Raw genomic sequence first — 15,455 nt, 5'->3', positions numbered from 1 at the left:
TAATTAGTGGACAACATGGGTGAAATCGCGCTTGAAGAACAGTTAATAAAACCGCCCTTGGCCCACAAGCAGCGTCCGCTGCTGCTTTAGGCTGCCGTGATTGGGAGCGAAGAAATAAGAGTCCTTGCTGATCTTCTCTAGAGCAAAAATATTGCCACTATTTGGTGCGTAGTCCATTATTCGCCATCATGGACGAGCTTCCGCTAACCATGCCGCTCAACTTTTCGTCGTGTAAGCTTCAGCATGTTGTAGAAACTTGCAAACACGAAATAGCTGAGACCCGTATCTCCTTATTGCACAAGCTGACGGCTACAGACGAGTTTTTCACTCTGCGTGGTTCATTTGTCGCGCGCCGTCTGCCACAAGTACCAGACGACTTGCGCCGCATAAAACCGTTGTACTAAGCGCAACGCCGCTTTTGCGTCATGATGCGTAGAAGAGGCGAACTACGCTCCAGACGGGTCGGTCGGCACACCTACTCCTCTAGTCACCATACCTTCGTGGTTGTACCTTCACAATCGTTCTAGCTTCGTCATCCGACTCCTGTCATGCCGATCTCGAAACACTGTCATACCATCGTCATCACTTCAGGAACGTCCTCCAATTGTCGTCGTGCATTGCCTCCATACCGCCTTTGTCGTTCCATCGACGTCATTCTTTGTTTGTGATTTCGTCGTAATCATGCTGTCGTCATTCTTATGCCGCGCTTGTCATGCCATCGTCGTCATTGCGTCATCGCCATGCAGTCGTCGCCATGCGTTTGTTCTCATACCGTCGTCATACGATAGTGTCCGGGTCGTTCCGTCGTCGTTGTTTCAGCTCCGTCACCCGATTCTCCTCATACCCTCATCGTCACACCATCGTAGCCGTACAGCCCTGATGGCGTCGTCGTTAATCCGTCGCTTCGTCATCCCGTTGTCGTCATGCTGTCGTCACGCTGTTGTCCATCGCTATCATTGTAAAGCGTCACCAAATTGTTCTCATTGACATTGTTCCATCCATGACATTCTTTCTTCGTCATTCCATTGTAATGGTGTTCTCGTCATTCAATCGCAATTATGCCGCCACTGTCATGCCGTCGCCGTCATTGCGCTGCCGTCATACAGTCGTTATCAAGCACTTCTTGCCACACCATCGTCGTAATGCCGTCGTTTCATCGTCATTCCAGCCTCGTCGTCTGACACTCGTCATCTGCGTCATTCCATCGTCGTCATTGCATCGTCATGATGCGATCATGGTCGTGGCCGACCCTGGAGAGCGAATGTCATAGCAAAGTGGGCTGATCAGAGGCAGTGTCTCATGTAACCGTAACAATCAAAAACTCAGTGACCACTACAGATTATAATTAAAGGCGTCTTCGGAAATACGGTGGGTCGCTACATTGCTTGTATGCTAAGCGCTTTAACTTAGTAATAACGTAGTAATAGGGACACGGGTTCTGCCAGAATTCTTTCGTCTTCGCGACACTAGAAAGTTCTGGTCAACGTTGTTGTCAGGTTATTAAGAGCTCGGATGCCTAGAGGTAATCGCGCTATGGAAAAAGACCGACCTTACGTTCGAACGGAGGCGGCCCAGTACGTTTAACGGTGGCCCCGCCACAAATGACGAGTTAGACAAATATTTACATTGCAGTTGCATTCAAGAGATGGGAAACTATTTGAAAGATGGGCGACTCGTTGAAAAAAGAAATGCTGAACTGTCTTCAGTTGCCAAAAGTACCCTTTGTAGAGCAGCCACAAAAGGAATCAATAAAGAAGGAAAAATAAAATACAAAAACGAATTCAGTACAACTGGTTACATGTCTACAGAGCAGAAGACGTGCCCAAAGGCAGAGTCGTTAGCAAGATTTTGTTAGTGCACAAAAATATGTTGATTTTTTGCAGGTGTCATTGATGTACCTGTTTGCATTACCTTGTGTTTGATCATTTTAATAGAAAAACGAAAATGAAACAAATTTCATATACGTTGTTGGAGTGCTGGAATGAAGTGGCAGTAAATAAATTCTGGAATATTCGTTCACAAATATTATTTGTGAGTTAGGCCATAGTAAAACAAAGTACTGACTTGCAATTGTGTCTTCATGATTTCTTTAAGCGAGTTGAATAATCTTGTCGTTCTTTATCGCATAATTAGTCGAACTAAATAAATTGGGACCTTCGAGTGTCCACGGTTCTTAGATGCTGCAAAATTTCGCAACGTTGGTGAAAAGGACATAGAGAATAAAACAAAACGCACAAAATTGTATTCTGTTTTTTTAATGATATTTTCACCCGTTAAGTGACACAACCGTCGTGTTCACTGCCTTGTATTTGTTTTTCTAGCACTTTTTCTAGGACACGGGCTTCCACGGCTTACACGATTTTTGCACTTCTTTCAGGTCCGCTCCTGCTTTGGCCATCTGGCTGTCATCCAGCTTTGTTCTTGGAATTTATTTGCCGTCTACGCGGGCTGAACAACTTGGTTAAAGCAGTTATATTTCTTCGACATCCAGGACACATCGGCCGTCGACAAGTTGATCCAACAACCATGCGCTGCTTTTACCATCTGCGATAACCGGCCACGCCCCCGCTCTCGGCAGTTTGGCAGTGGCAGTGGCGAGCGACGGACACGGGCTTCCACGGCTTACACGATTTTTGCACTTCTTTCAGGTTGGTGCACTTTTTCCTGTTAATTTTGCCCTGTGGGTCTATTCTAGCGCCACTGCCGCTGCCAAACCTGTCGCAACGTTGGTGTTCTACATAACTGTTTTTGATGACGGATACAGAGGAAGAAGTTTGCATCGCTTGCAACAAAACAATTGATACTCCTGAAAGCTTGGTCAAATGCAAAGACTGTCAGTACCCATATCATGTACAAGGCTGCTCCGGAGTTTCTGAGTCGGGTAAACCATTGAGTGCTCGTTCTCGTAAAGCGTTCCTCTGTCCTACATGTAAAACGGGGACTTCTCGTAGCGGAAAAATGCCCCCCACAGCCCAGGCTCCTGCTTTTGACATGGCCTCTGCTTTTCTAGAGCTGAATAAAAAACTAGACAGTCTAATGCCGCTGAAAGATAAGGTCGATAACATTGAACAGTCCGTTCAGACGATGTCTGACCGTTTCGATGAAATCATCAAGCGTCTTGATAATCATGAAAAAGAAATTACGCACCTGCGAAAAAGAGCGGCACGGGTCGAGAATACGCGATGCGATGAACAACTCTCTCAGCTTAACACCGATTTGGATGAGTTGGAATTCCGAAGCAGGAAAAAGAACATAGAAATTCATGGTGTTGCTAAATCTGAGAATGAGAACCTCCTAGCGAAAGTGAACTAAGTGGCTAAGCAAATCAGTGTTGCAGAAATTAATGAGAGTGACCTTGAGGCCTGCCACCGCCTTCCCGCAAAAGCGAACAAGATACCACCCATTATTGTGCGGTTTCAACGACAAGCACAAAAAGACCAATGGCTTCAAAACAGAAAGTCTTTGGCGGGGAACGGAAAAAACACCTACCTATGTGAGAACCTGACTCGAAGAACTAAATTGTTACTTCTGCAAACAAAAGATTGGGCCAAGAAAAACAATTGCCGGTTTGTTTGGTGCTCAAACGGCAAGGTGCTTGTTCGCCAAAAGGAAGGTGATTCTGCTCAAATAATTCGAGATGAGAGTGACCTTGTGGACGTAACATCATAAACAGGTTCCATTTATGTCTGTTGCACTTAATACCCCTACAGCATGATGACACCAAATGCATATCCTCTCCCATGCGAAATCAGTAACAGTGTTAGCTTCGAATTGAAAAGCCCGTCAGTACTAAAATGCTTTCACCTTAACGCTAGGTCAGTTAGGAATAAGGTAGATGAATTTTCTATTTTGTTAGACAGCTTCAGTTTCCCTTTTGATGTTATTATGATCTCTGAGACTTGGCTGACCGACAGTGACACCTTTGAATTGCCATCATTTTCAACTTTTACCTTGAATCGAAAAACCTCCCGTGGAGGCGGTGTATGCATACTTGTTAATGACCATTTTAAGTGTGAAATTTTGAACGAATTCAGCTACCTGAAGGATGATGTTGAAATCCTTTCAGTTATATCAGGAAACATTGTAATGTCCGTGGTTTACAGGCCGCCGTCTGGTAACATGGACGCATTTCTTGAAATCATGGAATCTTATCTAAGCTTGGCAAAGAGCAACAAGTACCAGGTGATCATCGGTGGCGACTTCAACATAGATATGTTATGTACAACCGTGAACAGCGTGAATTTTGATGTGTTACTTAGATGTTACTGTGTCACAAATATGATAACCACAGCAACCCGCATAACCCCTACTTCCCAAACTTGTATCGATCTATTTTTAACAAATATTAATTCTCCACTCATTCACTCAGGAGTTACATGCTGTGATATAAGCGATCATATGGGCATATATTTATTTTGCCAGAAGGAGGTCTTGAAACGCTACCTTGGTGTAAAAGCTATGTATCAATGTGTAACGGAAGGTTCCCTAGAAAGCTTTCGCACGGACCTTCTAGGTGTAGACTTTTCTGACATATATAGCGAAGCTAGGGCGGACAGCGCTTATGACTTATTCCTCGACGCCTTCACTCATGTCTATAACAAGCATTTCGTTCCAAAATTAAAGAGGCTACCTAAAACAATAAGAAAACGGTGGATATCACGTGAACTCTACACGCGTATTAAAGAAAAGCACAAATTATATCAACTATTTATTGATACAAAAGATACTCTTGTTCTTGAGCGCTTGAAGAAATGCAGAAATAAATTAAATTCTGACATACGACAGGCAAAGCTCAGACATTACGAAAACTACTTTGCAGCTGCATTAAATCGTCCTGATAAGATCTGGCGTAAAATCCGGTCACTCGACTCTGGCATCCCGCAGGTTACAACTCCAGATAAAATTACAAGCGATGGCATAGAATACTCAGGTAATTCTCTTGCTGAAAAACTTAACTTTTTTACGGCCGCACCGAAGTCCTCAGCAGACACAACTCACGTAACTATTGATAGATGTCCCTCGTCTTTGTTTCTAGAACCTGTCTCTACAAGTGAAATTTTGTCTACGTTCAGAGGCCTAAAGAACAGTACATCGTGTGATGCGGAAAATATACAGATACGTCCAGTTAAGCACGTCATTGACATCATTGCTGCGCCATTGGAGCACATATACAACTTATTCTTAGAAACGGCCACTTTTCCCCCGAGATTGCAGATTGCTAGAGTAGCAGTCATATATAAAAAAGGTAGCAAAAATGACTTTGGGAACTATAGACCAATCAGTATTCTGCCCGTCTTCTCAAAAGTGTTCGAGAAGCTCATTCTTAAGCGAGTTGAAAGTTTTTTAAATAAACACAGTATACTTTCTGACAACCAGTATGGCTTCAGAAAAAACCGATCGACGGAACTTGCCCTTTTACACCAGAAGGAATATATCCTAAGGAACTTTGAACATAGGAACCTCGTCTTGGGAATTTTTTTAGATTACAGCAAAGCCTTTGATTGCATAAATCATAGCATCTTGTTTCAGAAGCTTGAATGTTATGGAATTAGAGGCGCAGCATTACTCTTAATTAAATCTTACCTATCGCACAGAAGACAGTATGTCCAGATAAACGAATATAAGTCAACTTTACGAACAGTTTCGTGCGGGGTACCCCAAGGGAGTATCTTAGGACCATTGCTTTTTAACCTGTACATTAATGATATCGTCCGTGTGGATACTAATGTTCGTTTCATAATCTACGCCGATGATACTAGTTTGTTTTTATCTGATGATAGCAGTAGTAAGCTAAGGACAAATGCAAATGGGCTCCTGGAAAAAATACATGTATGGTCCGATAAAAATCTTTTGTCTGTTAATACTGCAAAGTCAAAGGCAGTACTTTTTCGTCCCAAAAATAAAAAATGCGGTAATTTCGGTGAGTTATTTTATAACAGAGACCAGATTGAGTTAGTAAGGTCATTCAAATCACTTGGCGTAACATTCACCGAAAACATGCTGTGGGACGACCACATAGACGATGTAGCATTAAAGGCATCTAGAGCCATAGGATTTATAACGCGTTCCAAAAATTATCTCCCACAAAAGGTAAAGCTCTCTCTATATCATGCACTATTTCGCTCACATCTAAACTACTGCTCATTAGTATGGGGTACTGCTACACAAACCGGTCTGAAAAAACTAAGAACTCTCGAAAAACGGGCCCTCAGATTAGTTCATAACCTGCCAAGTAGACACTCAACAAAAAACTTATTTTTCAAGAACAAGATCATTAACGTTTTCAGCCTCTATGCCTATAGACTACTACGCACCTACAAACTAGAACAAAGAAGATGCATAAGTAATATATCTGACTTAGCCCCGATTGAATTATTTCATTGCACATATCCACGCCGGCATAAACCACACTGGGTATTACCAAAAGTAAGAACAAACTATGGGCGCCAAATGGTAGCATTTCAACTTCCATTCTTACTTAACAAATTAATTGATGAAAATATAGACTTGGGAAGTATTAGCTGCTCTAACCTTCGCAACTACTTTCTCATGAACGCGTCCCTTTGATTGTCCAACATTTAGACATCTGTGAACGTTTTTGTGTCTAATTGTGTAATAAGCGCATTTTTGGTTGCTGTTCTTTCGCTGTTTCGTAAGCGTTTTTGCTCTCAGTTGCTGTACTTGTATTTCTTTTGAATCGGTTTATATTTTTTTTTTCACACACACAGGTGATTGTGTATTTTGCATACTTGTTTTTATACTAATGCTTTCTTTGACTTTGTATTTGCTGTCGTGACAGAGGTGCCGTCGCATGCCACTGCTCACCTGCTGTACGGGGGGTGGGAACTTAGTCAAGCGTCAATCGCTTTTATTCCCATCCCCTCCATCAATGTAATGGTGATGGAAATAAATCATTATATTATTATTATTATTATTATTACGTGGGCTCTCCTAGAATTAACGTGAACAAACAAGCATCGTACCCCTACTTTATGGAAAAAGAAGGAAAAAAGAAACAAACTACGTTGTCTACGCTCTACAAGCATTGTGCTTAACCCCCTACATATTGAGAAAAGAAGTAGATACTCCAAATTTACTGGCATTACGAAAGACGATGTCTAAATTGTCGATTGGAAAATTGACGCCAATAGAATGAAGTAGAATAAAGCAATAAATCTTGCATGTTTTTTGCGAAAATACAATCGCCCATGAGCGTTACTCTTGCCTGTGCAATTTCTATTTAATGGATTTAAATATGTTCTACTGGCAGTTTATTATGGTATTCTGAGAGCCAGTAGACAAGCGCACTTAAATTTACGTTTGCGCCAAGTTTTTTTTTTTGGCTCGAGTTTTATTATTATACCGTATAATGGTTATTTAATTCAGATTCAGAAGTGAGAACTTAGCTTGGCTCCTTGTTACTGCTATTTTTTTAATCGTCCAAATCGTCGAGGGGGTGGTGTTATGTTGCTATTGAAAGATGCAATGAATTGCGAATTGCTTCCATCGTTCTGTAGTGTATGTGACGACTTCGAAATACTTACGGCACGTGCTGGCAAATGAGTGTTCTCTGTTTGTTATAGGCCCCCAAATGGCAGCCTTCCTAGTTTTTTTTTTGTATCTATGAGCAGTTTCTGCGTTTTGTTTCCGAGAATAACTTGTTCTTGATATCTGGTGGTGATTTTAACATAGATCTGTCTGTAAATTTCACATACCAGAAAGAAATGGTCACTATAATAACGCCAAATGGTTTTGAAAATCTGATTGCTTCGCCAACCCGAATTACAGACAGCAGTGAAACTCTACTCGACTTATTCATAACGAATATGCAAAACGATAGCATAACCGCCGGTGTGCTATCATACGACATAAGCGACCACCTTCCAATATTTATCATGATACCTAAACATAGTTTTCGAGACAAGAGGAATGTGAGATGCTTCATTTATCAGCCAATCGCAGCAGCCAACCTTAAGGCTTTTAGAACTCAGATGTTAACCTGTGACCTGGAAGTTATCGGTCAAATCGCGAACGCTGAAGAGGCATATACAAAGTTCATAGATATAATTTCTGGTGTATACAGGTACCACTTTCCCGAAAAAAGACCTACCTCAGGCAAGAAAATTCGTAAACCTTGGATAACGCCTGAACTGCTTGCAAAAATACAACGCAAAAACGAATTGTATCATAAATCTATTCAAAATAAAGACCCAGATACACTGAAACAATTCAAAACTTATCGAAATAAACTGAATAAAGAAATGAAACTAAGTAGAATTCAGTCTGAATTTGAGTGCTCTGCACCAAAACCTGACTTCTTATGGAAGAGGTTAAATACTGTCCTTAATCGTAATAAATCGCATTCTCGTATAGAAAAACTGAACATAAATGGCAATGAGATATTTGGCATCCCTCTCGCCACAATGTTTAATGATCACTTAGTGAGCAACAATCAAAACAGTTCATCTAGGACATTGTTTAAGTTGAAGCCTGTTGCTAGCCCCTTCTCATTATTTCTTGAGCCTGTCTCTGAACATGAAGCTTTCTCTGCTTTCACGCCACTGCGAAATAGTTCCTCGTGTATTTTGAAGGCATGCAAATTAGACCGATAAAGTACGTGTTAGATATTGTCACACCGTACCTTACATATATTATTAATTTATGTTTGTCCAGTGCACCCGCCGTGGTTGCTCAGTGGCTATGGTGTTAGGCTGCTGAGCACGAGGTCGCGGGATCGAATCCCGGCCACGGCGGCCGCATTTCGATGGGGGCGAAATGCGAAAACACCCGTGTACTTAGCTTTAGGTGCACGTTAAAGAACCCCAGGTGGTCGAAATTTCCGGAGTCCCCCACTACGGCGTGCCTCATAATCAGAAAGTGGTTTTGGCAGGTAAAACCCCATAATTCAATTCAATGTTTGTCCAGTGCAACTTTTCCGAAAAGAATGCAAATCGCTAAAGTGAGTGTTTTATTTAAAAAGGGAGACAGAAATGATATCCAAAATTATAGGCCTATATCCATATTGCCTATCTTTTCTAAGGGCCTGGAAAAAATCTTACATCGCCAATTTAATAATTTTTTCCAGAAGAACAATATAATATCACCTGCCCAATTCGGCTTCAGAAAGCTTAAGTCCACCGAATATGCACTGTTGGAACAAAATGAATTCATCTTATCCCAGTTCGAAGAAAGAAGACTTGTGCTTGGCGTCTATGTGGATTTTAGCAAATCATTTGATAATATTCACCATTTAACATTGATTGAAAAACTTCATAGCTATGGCATTCGAGGTCATTCTTTAGCACTAATTAAATCTTACCTGGCAAGCAGACAGCGAATTGTTCAGATAGATATGCATTGCTCAAGTATGAAGCCTATTTCAAAAGGAGTTCCGCAGGGAAGTGTTTTGGGGCCCCTTCTTTTTAACGCCTATATCAATGATGTAACGAATATTTACCTAAACGCGAAATATGTCCTGTATGCTGATTACGCCAGTATATTTGTTTCAGGAACAAACTGTACAGATATAGAGTATGAAACGAACCTCATGCTCTCTAAGCTGAGGGACTGGTCAATAATGAACCAATCAAAAATAAATACAAACAAAACCAAAGCTGTGCTCTTTAGGCCTAAAAATAAGCCAGTGAATTCAAATATTAACATTATGTACGGGGAAAAAACGATAGAAATGGTTACTAGTATGAGAACTCTCGGCGTAACGTTTTCGAGTAATATGCTCTGGGACGAACACATTGACGCAGTCACAATCCAGTTATCTAGGGTCATTGGCATGACGTGGAAACGTAAATCACTATTGCCGTTTAAAGTTAAACTTCTCATTTATAACTCGCTTTTTTATTTGTACCTCTATTATTGCTTATTGGTAGGGGGTACAACTACTTTTGTTAATTTGCATAAACTACTTGTCTTGCAAAAGAAGTTTGTTCGGCTGCTCTTTAATGTCCCCTACAACTCCCATACTATAAACTTATTCCAGGAAGCCAACATAATTTCTGTGTTAAAGTTGTACCAGTACAAGTTAACTGCATTTAGGCGGGAAGTAAAACTGAACTGCTCCTTTCTACGAGAACTTTGTAACCTTGAACTTAATCACAAATTTTATGTTACCCGTCATAGAGATATGGCGGGTGGTCATACCCAGAACAAATTATTTAAGGGAAAAGCTGTCACACACAATGCCAATGCTTCTAAATAAATATAATAATCTAGGCGTTGATATCACCCAAATAACGGCCCAACAACTGAGAGACTTGTATGTGCAGGATTTTTAAATTACTGGTTGAGTGTACATCCTCTCGGCTAGTATGTATATAAAGTGTGTATATATGCTTCTGTATATGTGTGTGTATATATGTAGGTATGCATACGAGTGTGTATGCATATACGGGTATATGAATGCATGTGTGTGTATATATATGTGTGTATATAATGTTCAGCGGCGTATTCTTCTTTCATTTGTATTCACCACGAGAACCACACAAGCTACCCTAAGCATTTTTGATTTAGTCACCAGTGGCTCTGTATGGATATGGGTGTGCATGTATATATGCGAGTATGTGGGTTCACGAGAGTATATATGTGTATATATATATGTATATATATATATGTATGTATGTATGATGCATATGTGTTTGCATGTATGCTGTTGCCGAATATTCTGTAGGGGGGGCTGCGGGCCTCGTCAAGCTGCCTCTACTGGAGCAGCTTTTACTTGCAGCCTCCTCCATCAAGTAGGTGGAAATAAAGCTATTCTATTCTATTCTATTCTATATGAAATTCCTGACGGTGAGTGTATACATGTGTGTTCACCTTTACCTTCGTTTATATATTGCCGCAGGACTATTTTGCAAGTCTAATATGGGCGTTAACATTACGCTTTCGCGCACGAGCATGGCGCATAGATAATCTAATGCGGTTTTGTGTTTTCCCTTTTTTTTTCCAGTAGCAACTCTTCCGGAAAACCCGACGCAGTGAAATCTGCCTAATACAAATAATTCGTGTATGTTCGGCTAGTATCTTGAGAATAACCGAGAACTAGACCACGCTTCGTCTAGGCTCAAGGGCTAATTGGTCAAAGTGAGCCGGATCGGGCCGGTTACGGGTCAGATTAGAAATCACCGAGTCGGGCTCGGGTCGGGCCCGGGCCAGAAAAGACGGACCGTGCAGCGCTCTAGAAGCTACGACCTATGCCAGATGTGATCAGCTGTCACGTTAATGCTGCAGTAGCAACGGTGCAATAAGTTTTTTTTTTTCAGTAAGTGGAGCACTTACTGTGATCCAACTCAAAACTAAGCTTTCGCGCGTCGCTTGAGTTTTGCTAAAAGAACTCCGGGGTTTTATTCTGGCATATCGAAGCAACCGACACGCCTTTATACAGATGTTGCATATGCAGTTTATTTTCTTGTCTTGTAGTTCACTCTTGGGTACGAAGGAGTAAAGAAGAATGTCTGCAGGCAATCACTCTGACGTTAAGTCAGATTAATCCTGACTTAACGTAATTCTGGCCATGAGCTAGGGTGTTAATTACGGGGGTCTATGTGGTGGAGCGCGTGAGGACATTATACCGCTAGAACTAGGCCTTGTCGGCTTCTTTTATTCTTTTGCATTGTACACATATTGATCATTGAAGCATGAAACAAGGTAACGCTCCTAATTAGTGCTCAAAGGGAACTCGTTTGGTGCGCGATAAGATATTATGCGTCTTTGTAAATAATGAACCGTCTTTTCTTTTTTTCTTTTCGCAACCATTCTTGCCTCGTTGTCCATGAGTTAAACTAAAATTCACGATACACTCGCATTAATAAGCAGGTCAGCTCACACAAAATACAGCATAGGGAGTGCAATTTCGCCCTATTTGTAGCATTTTTTTTCTGCTTTCAAGGTGGCTACGTCAATGGCTGTGGCAGGTAGCTACTATATATATATATAATGTGTGTGTGTGTAGAGAGAGAGAAAAGGAACTAGGTAATAGCGACATCCTCTACTCTACTACTTCTCGTTGAAAAAAAGGCCTCTATGAAAGATCAAAAGGTGGCACAATGGAGCATAAGCATTCGGTCTCAACCACCATCAGTGGGTACTGCTTGATCAACTGGGTTGATTTAATGTCGCAAAAGAACATCTGATTTACAACGGACGTCGTGGCGAGGGTCATCGTATTTCACCCATCTTGCCATAATTTCTCGTACACGCGTTAATATTTGAAGTGTACGCGCATCTTTCAATTGCATCCCCATCAGGATGTCGCAGCGGCGCTGGGAAACCAAGCCCGCGATCTGGCCGCAAAACGCCTTCGTTACTGAGCCACCCCGTGGGTGTCAGGGTTGTGCTCCCCATTTAATCTCGCGGCGTTGTTGAAATGAGCTTCACGAAATCGACCGGGAGCAAAAATTACTTGAAAGCTGGGCACTTGTGAGCCCAAAGGCGACCCGAGGCAGTAATATGCGCAAGAAGTCTAGGATGCGCTATACACTGATGGAAAAAATTGGAGAAGCGACAGGCTCGAACGGACGGGAAGAAAACTAATTAAAAGCAGAATTTGCTTACTATTTTGTAGCCCTGTATGCGTTGGCGACGCCATAGCAAGGACTGAACGAGGATAGACGAGACAGATTTTGCATTAGCGCAAGCTCTTGGCCCAGTTGGTGCATGATGAACTTGAAAAAGGGGGGTACCAGCGAAACATAAACGATGCGTACACAAGGAAAAGGCGTTAGACACGGACGGAAGCTGGCCATGTTAGATACTGACACCAGCGTCCGATCGTGACTAACGCCTTTTGCTTGTGTACGCATCCTTTGTGCTTCGCTGGTACCCCCCTTTTCAAGAGACTTTGCTCTGTGATATACGCGCAAGAGCCAGCTCGGACAGCGGTATCACTACGCCTGCCTTCCTTCCATCCAACCCCCTTCATCTTCCTTTAAAATTTCAGTTAACTAGACTTTATAGATTCAAGTTTGCATGATTTAGTCAGATTTTTAGGCGAACAATTTTGCGTCGATAAACTCACTTCCGCTGTACAGGCCACGACACGGATCAAGACGACAATCCTAGCTTATATAGGCTGCTCATATGACTTAGTACCACAAATAAATCTTCAATTCTGTCCCAACATCAGCCGCCGCGGCGTCCGACTCTTTCTAGAGCAACGCGTGTTTGCTCAACCGCGATAGAACTGTACACTCGCCGCGCACTCTGACGTTTGTCCAAAGTGTTCGTTTCAAACTCTTTTTAAACGAGTTTTTTCTGCTGTAACTACGCGACGCATGCTTCGTTCGTTCGCGTGCTCCAGGTTCTATGGAGTTCCGGACGCGTATCGAAGTGGAACATTGGGCACTGCGCTGCCCATTCACGCACGCGCATGAGCCGGCGTCGAGAAGCGTCATAAGCCATCCGGCGAGCGGCCGCGGGACACACAGAGGTGTCGCCATATCGGGGGCTCACTAACGTATGACAGGAGTGCCCGCGAGGGACAGGTTCCGAAAGTGCCGCAGGGCATATCGGAATTCGGCGCGCTTTATTACAAGGGGCCCAGCGATCGATCATCGTCGCTGAGAGCGCATGTCACCGGCTCTGCGTGCGAACACGAGAACAGCTTCCGAGGCGCCTTTCAGCTTCCATACAGGCAAACGGCGTTAGGTACACACTGCGAGGCGGGATACGTTCCTGCAATGAACAGAGCTCAATCGCGATTGTCTAGAAACCGCCTGGTCGGCGCGGAGCTGCAAGACCACATAACTCAACATCGCACCTGTGCCGATGTTACAAATTGTCTGCGCGCTGCTAACAACAAACGGGAGCATACCTCGCTGCACGCATTTGCTATTGGTGCTCCGAAATTTGACAGCGTTCTTTAGGGCGAAAGCCTTTTTAACTCGTGGTGAAGTTTGCGTCAGCAGGCCTGACCGCCGGAGTGTCCGCCGAAGCGTTAACACGCCATATGAAGACAGATTAAAGAATGAAAAATGATTGATAGTGACAGTTAGTGAATGATAACGTTATAATAGAGACTGGTAGAAGATAATAATTACTCGTAATGACTAATAATGACATTATGACTCCGAAATGACCAATATGTCTAACAACGGCTTGTAATGACCACAATTGATTAGAAATGTCTAGTAATGAGCAGTAATAACTAAAATAACTACTAATGACTTGTAATGACTAATAATGACTACGAGATGGCCATTAAGTCTAACGACGGCTTGTAATGACCACAGCAGGTTCACATTGCACACAAGCAATGTGAACCTGCTGCTGTTTCCATGCCCACGTGTTCATTTTGACATTGCGTGTGAATGCTATGACGTTACCAAGTTGTTGTTTTTGGGAGGAGACATTGAGTTGAACCCCGGTCTTCCAAAAGAGGATCCAAGTAAAAACAGTAGCGACGTTGTGGCGCTATTAAAATCCCTTAATGCGAAAATTGACAGAAATCACGCCGAGGTTCTATCACAACTTAACGAAGTGAAAGAAATTCAATTGAATTTAGAAAAGCAAATAACTGACATTAATGGTCCGTCTCATCACCGTCGAAGAAAAAATGGCTGTTTCAGAAGGTTGTGCTGGAGTCATTAACTCCGATTTAGTATCAATTGCTGTGCGCACCGGAACTACTGCCATTAATCAACGCTTAGACGAGTTTGAAGACTGATCCCGGCGCGAAAACTTAATCTTCATGCGCTGGATGACAGAGTCGTGGGCTGAGTCAGAGGTAATCTTGCGCAATCTACTGACGTCAACGCTTGAACTTCAGCTCATGGATGAAGCCATTTCTCGTGCTCACAGGTTAGGGAAATATCTGCCAAATAAACGCCGCCCCATTATCGCCCGGTTTTCGAGTTTTAAGGTAAAGGATTCAATTTTCACGGCTAGATCGAAACTAAAGGCAGCCGGCATCAGTGTTACGGAGGATTATTGCATTTCCACTCGTACATCTCGGAAAAAGCTGTCTGAATTCGGGAAGACTAACAATAAACACCACTACGTTAAATACAGTAAGCTTTATATGAACAATAAATATTATATGTACGTGTCGTCCACGGATAGTGTTTGCGAAGTTGATGCTCGTGTTGCTCCATCCTTTCACAACCGTGGAAGCACCTCCCGTGGTCATGATTCCTCTCCGTCATAACAATCACCGAAACCCATTCCTTCTGACGAACTCACTTTTTTCGAACATAAGTAGCGTTGTCAACAAGCGTGATGATCTATCATCCTTTATTGACACGTGCAATACTGATGTCATCATACTAACAGAAACCTGGTTATCTTCAAATATATGCAACGCTGAAATATTTGAATGTGAAAAGGATTTAAAATTTTTACCGATGTGACCGCAGTGATAGAGCAGGAGGTAACGTCCTAATCACTGTGTCTGATAACTTTCACTGCTTTCACATTCTTATCGTTAGCACTTTAGAATTAGTGTG

The 15,455-nt window shown here is 42.4% G+C and overlaps 1 protein-coding gene and 1 long non-coding RNA gene across 2 annotated transcripts in view; one reads left to right on the top strand and one right to left on the bottom strand.

Annotated features, from left to right (window-relative positions):
• Window positions 1-15,455, bottom strand: part of LOC126547042 (QRFP-like peptide receptor) — a 280,155-nt gene that overhangs the window by 77,667 nt on the left and 187,033 nt on the right. The gene's annotated exons all lie outside the window — the stretch shown is intronic.
• On the top strand, window positions 2,333-3,032 carry LOC129380832 (uncharacterized). Its single transcript, XR_008609041.1, has 2 exons — window positions 2,333-2,377; window positions 2,492-3,032. It is a non-coding gene; the product is annotated as an uncharacterized lncRNA (long non-coding RNA).

The sequence above is a fragment of the Dermacentor andersoni genome, chromosome 1 (genome assembly GCF_023375885.2).
Source record: "Dermacentor andersoni chromosome 1, qqDerAnde1_hic_scaffold, whole genome shotgun sequence".
Taxonomy (NCBI): Eukaryota; Metazoa; Arthropoda; class Arachnida; order Ixodida; family Ixodidae; genus Dermacentor; species Dermacentor andersoni.
This window is presented reverse-complemented; position numbering and strand designations above follow the sequence as displayed.